Source organism: Carassius auratus, unplaced genomic scaffold (assembly GCF_003368295.1).
Source record: "Carassius auratus strain Wakin unplaced genomic scaffold, ASM336829v1 scaf_tig00016424, whole genome shotgun sequence".
NCBI classification, from domain to species: domain Eukaryota; kingdom Metazoa; phylum Chordata; class Actinopteri; order Cypriniformes; family Cyprinidae; genus Carassius; species Carassius auratus.
Window position 1 is genome coordinate 50001 of NW_020524676.1, and position 7500 is coordinate 57500.

Genomic DNA, 7500 nt, shown 5'->3' on the forward strand with positions numbered 1-7500 from the left:
TCTGCATGTTTTCATACCCACTTCTCGCTGCTCTTCTTAGTTCTTCATCTGCAGTTTAAACTTTGACTTGACATTTTTCTAATCATTGGTTTAGGAATGCAGCCCAAGCAGTGGAGATATGGCAAAAAATAGATTCTTGGGTCGCTTCACGGACCTGTGAGCCTTCATTTTGCGTTTGCTAGTTGCAGGAGCATCTGAGGGCTTGTTGGAGTTGGGGTTTGTTTTTTTTCTTTTATTGCTGAACGGGACCAAGTGGGCCCGAGTTCAAATCCCAGACCGTTCTGATGCTTGCTGGTTAGTTGCTGTTCGCTGAGCCTCCTTGAGTGTTTTCTACACTTCAAACAGATGTGCAGACACTGTAGGTTCCATGGTGTAATGGTTAGCACTCTGGACTCTGAATCCAGCGATCCGAGTTCAAATCTCGGTGGAACCTTCAAGAGTCCTACATATGCTGCTGTCAATTAAGACTAAAGCTGCGTCTGCATGTTTTCATGCCCAGTTCTCGCTGCTCTTCTTAGTTCTGCAGTTTAAACTTTGACTTGACATTTTTCTAATCATTGGTTTAGGAATGCAGCCCAAGCAGTGGAGATATGACAAAAAATAGATTCTTTGATCGCTTCACGGACCTGTGAGCCTTCATCTTGCGTTTGCTAGTTGCAGGAGCATCTGAGGGCTTGTTGGAGTTGGGGTTTGTTTTTTTTTTTTATTGCTGAGCGGGACCAAGTGGGCCCGAGTTCAAATCCCAGACCGTTCTGATGCTTGCTGGTTAGTTGCTGTTCGCTGAGCCTCCTTGAGTGTTTTCTGCACTTCAAACAGATGTGCAGAAACTGTAGGTTCCATGGTGTAACGGTTAGCACTCTGCACTCTGAATCCAGCGATCCGAGTTCAAATCTCGGTGGAACCTTCAAGAGTCCAACATATGCTGCTGTCAATTAACACTGAAGCTGCATCTGCATGTTTTCATGCCCAGTTCTCGCTGCTCTTCTTAGTTCTTCGTCTGCAGTTTAAACTTTGACTTGACATTTTTCTAATCATTGCTTTAGGAATGCAGCCCAAGCAGTGGAGATATGGCAAAAAATAGATTCTTGGATCGCTTCACGGACCTGTGAGCCTTCATCTTGCGTTTGCTAGTTGCAGGAGCATCTGAGGGCTAGTTGGAGTTGGGGTTTGTTTTTTTTTCTTTTATTGCTGAAGAGACCAAGTGGGCCCGAGTTCAAATCCCAGAACGTTCTGATGCTTGCTGGTTAGTTGCTGTTCGCAGAGCCTCCTTGAGTGTTTTCTACACTTCAAACAGATGTGCAGACACTGTAGGTTCCATGGTGTAACGGTCAGCACTCTGGACTCTGAATCCAGCGATCCGAGTTCAAATCTCGGTGGAACCTTCTGAGAGGAAGGAACCTTGAGAGTCTGTCTGGCAGTGCTTGGCAAGGAGGAGCTTGGGGTATGTCACAACTTTCTTTGTGGCAGTGTGTCTTAAAATGTATTGGTACAATGGCCTCCTAACAATCTAGAACTCACATAAAACTGAGCAGGAATTAAATTGACAAGACAGGTGTCACCTGACACTCTGTGAAGAAGCCTTACAGACCTCAGAAAGCTTCTCATCGGCAAGATTTGTGTGTCACTGCCACGATGTTGGTTTCTGCTGTTAAATTCAGCTCATGTGTTTTGTCGTTTGGTATTTTAATCAACATTATTCTACGAAGGCAGGCCAAGCTAGAGCTGGTACGTAAAAATTGAGTTTCTCAGAAATCTGGTCAGTGCATGAGTTCTATGTCTGCCCTTGTCAGCTACAGAGGCAGGATGTTGGAGCGACCGTAGCATCGAGCAGACTGAAGTACGTGGCGAAGTGACCTCCACTGAACAGCAATCTGTGGCTCGTTGGTCTAGGGGTATGATTCTCGCTTAGGGTGCGAGAGGTCCCGGGTTCAAATCCTGGACGAGCCCTCTTCTGTCTTTACAGCATCTTTTCTTGAGCAGTTTCAGTCTATTCTGCCATTCCTGGGCCAAACGTATGCCACTGTCAATTAAGACTAAAGCTGCGTCTGCATGTTTTCATACCCACTTCTCGCTGCTCTTCTTAGTTCTTCATCTGCAGTTTAAACTTTGACTTGACATTTTTCTAAATATTGGTTTAGGAATGCAAGCAGTGGAGATATGGCAAAAAAAGATTCTTGTATCGCTTCACGGCCCTGTGAGCCTTCATCTTGCGTTTGCTAGTTGCAGGAGCATCTGAGGGCTTGTTGGAGTTGGGGTTTGTTTTTTTTTCTTTTATTGCTGAACAGGACCAAGTGGGCCCGAGTTCAAATCCCAGACCGTTCTGATGCTTGCTGGTTAGTTGCTGTTCGCTGAGCCTCCTTGAGTGTTTTCTACACTTCAAACAGATGTGCAGACACTGTAGGTTCCATGGTGTAACGGTTAGCACTCTGGACTCTGAATCCAGCGATTCGAGTTCAAATCTCGGTGGAACCTTCAAGAGTCCAACATATGCTGCTGTCAATTAAGACTAAAGCTGCATCTGCATGTTTTCATGCCCAGTTCTCGCTGCTCTTCTTAGTTCTTCATCTGCAGTTTAAACTTTGACTTGACATTTTTCTAATCATTGGTTTAGGAATGCAGCCCAAGCAGTGGAGATATGGCAAAAAATAGATTCTTGGATCGCTTCACGGACCCGTGAGCCTTCATCTTGCGTTTGCTAGTTGCAGGAGCATCTGAGGGCTAGTTGGAGTTGGCGTTTGTTTTTGTTTTTCTTTTATTGCTGAAGAGACCAAGTGGGCCCGAGTTCAAATCCCAGAACATTCTGATGCTTGCTGGTTAGTTGCTGTTCGCAGAGCCTCCTTGAGTGTTTTCTACACTCCAAACAGATGTGCAGACACTGTAGGTTCCATGGTGTAACGGTTAGCACTCTGGACTCTGAATACAGCGATCCGAGTTCAAATCTCGGTGGAACCTTCGAGAGTCTGTCTGGCAGTGCTTGGCAAGGAGGAGCTTGGGGTATGTCACAACTTTCTCTGTGGCAGTGTGTCTTAAAATGTATTGGTACAGTGGCCTGCTTTAACAATGGCCTCCTAACAATCTAGAACTCACATAAAACTAAGCAGGAACTAAATTGACAAGACAGGTGTCACCTGACACTCTGTGAAGAAGCATTACAGACCTCAGAAAGATTCTCATCGGCAAGATTTGTGTGTCACTGCCACGATGTTGGTTTCTGCTGTTAAATTCAAATCATGTGTTTTGTCGTTTGGTATATTAATCAACATTATTCTACGAAGGCAGGCCAAGCTAGAGCTGGTACGTAAAAATTGAGTTTCTCAGAAATCTGGTCAGTGCATGAGTTCTATGTCTGCCCTTGTCAGCTACAGAGGCAGGATGTTGGAGCGACCGTAGCATCGAGCAGACTGAAGTACGTGGCGAAGTGACCTCCACTGAACAGCAATCTGTGGCTCGTTGGTCTAGGGGTATGATTCTCGCTTAGGGTGCGAGAGGTCCCGGGTTCAAATCCCGGAAGAGCGCTCTTCTGTCTTTACAGCATCTTTTCTTGAGCAGTTTCTACACTTCAAACAGATGTGCAGACACTGTAGGTTCCATGGTGTAACGGTTAGCACTCTGGACTCTGAATCCAGCGATCCGAGTTCAAATCTCGGTGGAACCTTCGAGAGTCTTCCTGGCAGTGCTTGGCAAGGAGGAGCTTGGGGTATGTCACAACTTTCTCTGTGGCAGTGTGTCTTAAAATGTATTGGTACAGTGGCCTGCTTTAACAATGGCCTCCTAACAATCTAGAACTCACATAAAACTGAGCAGGAACTAAATTGACAAGACAGGTGTCACCTGACACTCTGTGAAGAAGCATTACAGACCTCAGAAAGCTTCTCATCGGCAAGATTTGTGTGTCACTGCCACGATGTTGGTTTCTGCTGTTAAATTCAGCTCATGTGTTTTGTCGTTTGGTATTTTAATCAACATTATTCTACGAAGGCAGGCCAAGCTAGAGCTGGTACGTAAAAATTGAGTTTCTCAGAAATCTGGTCAGTGCATGAGTTCTATGTCTGCCCTTGTCAGCTACAGAGGCAGGATGTTGGAGCGACCGTAGCATCGAGCAGACTGAAGTACGTGGCGAAGTGACCTCCACTGAACAGCAATCTGTGGCTCGTTGGTCTAGGGGTATGATTCTCGCTTAGGGTGAGAGAGGTCCCGGGTTCAAATCCCGGACGAGCCCTCTTCTGTCTTTACAGCATCTTTTCTTGAGCAGTTTCAGTCTATTCTGCCATTCCTGGGCCAAACGTATGCCACTGTCAATTAAGACTAAAGCTGCGTCTGCATGTTTTCATACCCACTTCTCGCTGCTCTTCTTAGTTCTTCATCTGCAGTTTAAACTTTAAATTGACATTTTTCTAATCATTGGTTTAGGAATGCAGCCCAAGCAGTGGAGATATGGCAAAAAATAGATTCTTGGGTCGCTTCACGGCCCTGTGAGCCTTCATCTTGCGTTTGCTAGTTGCAGGAGCATCTGAGGGCTTGTTGGAGTTGGGGTTTGTTTTTTTTTCTTTTATTGCTGAACGGGACCAAGTGGGCCCGAGTTCAAATCCCAGACCGTTCTGATGCTTGCTGGTTAGTTGCTGTTCGCTGAGCCTCCTTAAGTGTTTTCTGCACTTCAAACAGATGTGCAGACACTGTAGGTTCCATGGTGTAACGGTTAGCACTCTGGACTCCGAATCCAGCGATTCGAGTTCAAATCTCGGTGGAACCTTCAAGAGTCCAACATATGCTGCTGTCAATTAAGACTAAAGCTGCATCTGCATGTTTTCATGCCCAGTTCTCGCTGCTCTTCTTAGTTCTTCATCTGCAGTTTAAACTTTGACTTGACATTTTTCTAATCATTGGTTTAGGAATGCAGCCCAAGCAGTGGAGATATGGCAAAAAATAGATTCTTGGATCGCTTCACGGACCCGTGAGCCTTCATCTTGCGTTTGCTAGTTGCAGGAGCATCTGAGGGCTAGTTGGAGTTGGCGTTTGTTTTTGTTTTTCTTTTATTGCTGAAGAGACCAAGTGGGCCCGAGTTCAAATCCCAGAACATTCTGATGCTTGCTGGTTAGTTGCTGTTCGCAGAGCCTCCTTGAGTGTTTTCTACACTTCAAACAGATGTGCAGACACTGTAGATTCTCGCTTATGGTGCGAGAGGTCCCGGGTTCAAATCCCGGACGAGCCCTCTTCTGTCTTTACAGCATCTTTTCTTGAGCAGTTTCAGTCTATTCTGCCATTCCTGGGCCAAACGTATGCCACTGTCAATTAAGACTAAAGCTGTGTCTGCATGTTTTCATACCCACTTCTCGCTGCTCTTCTTAGTTCTTCATCTGCAGTTTAAACTTTGACTTGACATTTTTCTAATCATTGGTTTAGGAATGCAGCCCAAGCAGTGGAGATATGGCAAAAAATAGATTCTTGGGTCGCTTCACGGACCTGTGAGCCTTCATTTTGCGTTTGCTAGTTGCAGGAGCATCTGAGGGCTTGTTGGAGTTGGGGTTTGTTTTTTTTCTTTTATTGCTGAACGGGACCAAGTGGGCCCGAGTTCAAATCCCAGACCGTTCTGATGCTTGCTGGTTAGTTGCTGTTCGCTGAGCCTCCTTGAGTGTTTTCTACACTTCAAACAGATGTGCAGACACTGTAGGTTCCATGGTGTAATGGTTAGCACTCTGGACTCTGAATCCAGCGATCCGAGTTCAAATCTCGGTGGAACCTTCAAGAGTCCAACATATGCTGCTGTCAATTAAGACTAAAGCTGCATCTGCATGTTTTCATGCCCAGTTCTCGCTGCTCTTCTTAGTTCTTCATCTGCAGTTTAAACTTTGACTTGACATTTTTCTAATCATTGGTTTAGGAATGCAGCCCAAGCAGTGGAGATATGGCAAAAAATAGATTCTTGGATCGCTTCACGGACCTGTGAGCCTTCATCTTGCGTTTGCTAGTTGCAGGAGCATCTGAGGGCTTGTTGGAGTTGGGGTTTGTTTGTTTTTTTTTATTGCTGAGCGGGACCAAGTGGGCCCGAGTTCAAATCCCAGACCGTTCTGATGCTTGCTGGTTAGTTGCTGTTCGCTGAGCCTCCTTGAGTGTTTTCTGCACTTCAAACAGATGTGTAGACACTGTAGGTTCCATGGTGTAACGGTTAGCACTCTGGACTCTGAATCCAGCGATCCGAGTTCAAATCTCGGTGGAACCTTCAAGAGTCCAACATATGCTGCTGTCAATTAACACTGAAGCTGCATCTGCATGTTTTCATTCCCAGTTCTCGCTGCTCTTCTTAGTTCTTCATCTGCAGTTTAAACTTTGACTTGACATTTTTCTAATCATTGCTTTAGGAATGCAGCCCAAGCAGTGGAGATATGGCAAAAAATAGATTCTTGGATCGCTTCACGGACCTGTGAGCCTTCATCTTGCGTTTGCTAGTTGCAGGAGCATCTGAGGGCTAGTTGGAGTTGGGGTTTGTTTGTTTTTCTTTTATTGCTGAAGAGACCAAGTGGGCCCGAGTTCAAATCCCAGAACGTTCTGATGCTTGCTGGTTAGTTGCTGTTCGCAGAGCCTCCTTGAGTGTTTTCTACACTTCAAACAGATGTGCAGACACTGTAGGTTCCATGGTGTAACGGTCAGCACTCTGGACTCTGAATCCAGCGATCCGAGTTCAAATCTCGGTGGAACCTTCTGAGAGGAAGGAACCGTGAGAGTCTGTCTGGCAGTGCTTGGCAAGGAGGAGCTTGGGGTATGTCACAACTTTCTTTGTGGCAGTGTGTCTTAAAATGTATTGGTACAATGGCCTCCTAACAATCTAGAACTCACATAAAACTGAGCAGGAACTAAATTGACAAGACAGGTGTCACCTGACACTCTGTGAAGAAGCATTACAGACCTCAGAAAGCTTCTCATCGGCAAGATTTGTGTTTCTGCTGTTAAATTCAGCTCATGTGTTTTGTCGTTTGGTATTTTAATCAACATTATTCTACGAAGGCAGGCCAAGCTAGAGCTGGTACGTAAAAATTGAGTTTCTCAGAAATCTGGTCAGTGCATGAGTTCTATGTCTGCCCTTGTCAGCTACAGCCAGGATGTTGGAGCGACCGTAGCATCGAGCAGACTGAAGTACGTGGCGAAGTGACCTCCACTGAACAGCAATCTGTGGCTCGTTGGTCTAGGGGTATGATTCTCGCTTAGGGTGCGAGAGGTCCCGGGTTCAAATCCCGGACGAGCCCTCTTCTGTCTTTACAGCATCTTTTCTTGAGCAGTTTCAGTCTATTCTGCCATTCCTGGGCCAAACGTATGCCACTGTCAATTAAGACTAAAGCTGCGTCTGCATGTTTTCATACCCACTTCTCGCTGCTCTTCTTAGTTCTTCATCTGCAGTTTAAACTTTAAATTGACATTTTTCTAATCATTGGTTTAGGAATGCAGCCCAAGCAGTGGAGATATGGCAAAAAATAGATTCTTGGATCGCTTCACGGACCTGTGAGCCTT

At 45.6% G+C, this 7500-nt stretch overlaps 9 non-coding genes across 9 annotated transcripts; all 9 read left to right on the top strand.

Annotated features, from left to right (window-relative positions):
* The first annotated feature begins 361 nt into the window (after positions 1-361).
* trnaq-cug (transfer RNA glutamine (anticodon CUG)) lies at positions 362-433 on the top strand. Its single transcript has one exon. It is a non-coding gene; the product is annotated as a tRNA-Gln (tRNA).
* A 1442-nt stretch (positions 434-1875) lies between these two features.
* Positions 1876-1947, top strand: trnap-agg (transfer RNA proline (anticodon AGG)). Its single transcript has one exon. It is a non-coding gene; the product is annotated as a tRNA-Pro (tRNA).
* A 1497-nt stretch (positions 1948-3444) lies between these two features.
* Positions 3445-3516, top strand: trnap-agg (transfer RNA proline (anticodon AGG)). Its single transcript has one exon. It is a non-coding gene; the product is annotated as a tRNA-Pro (tRNA).
* A 67-nt stretch (positions 3517-3583) lies between these two features.
* trnaq-cug (transfer RNA glutamine (anticodon CUG)) lies at positions 3584-3655 on the top strand. The gene has a single exon. It is a non-coding gene; the product is annotated as a tRNA-Gln (tRNA).
* Positions 3656-4147: 492 nt separating this feature from the next.
* On the top strand, positions 4148-4219 carry trnap-agg (transfer RNA proline (anticodon AGG)). Its single transcript has one exon. It is a non-coding gene; the product is annotated as a tRNA-Pro (tRNA).
* Positions 4220-4678: 459 nt separating this feature from the next.
* On the top strand, positions 4679-4750 carry trnar-ccg (transfer RNA arginine (anticodon CCG)). The gene has a single exon. It is a non-coding gene; the product is annotated as a tRNA-Arg (tRNA).
* A 917-nt stretch (positions 4751-5667) lies between these two features.
* trnaq-cug (transfer RNA glutamine (anticodon CUG)) lies at positions 5668-5739 on the top strand. Its single transcript has one exon. It is a non-coding gene; the product is annotated as a tRNA-Gln (tRNA).
* Positions 5740-6145: 406 nt separating this feature from the next.
* On the top strand, positions 6146-6217 carry trnaq-cug (transfer RNA glutamine (anticodon CUG)). The gene has a single exon. It is a non-coding gene; the product is annotated as a tRNA-Gln (tRNA).
* A 949-nt stretch (positions 6218-7166) lies between these two features.
* trnap-agg (transfer RNA proline (anticodon AGG)) lies at positions 7167-7238 on the top strand. The gene has a single exon. It is a non-coding gene; the product is annotated as a tRNA-Pro (tRNA).
* The last annotated feature ends 262 nt before the right edge of the window (positions 7239-7500 follow it).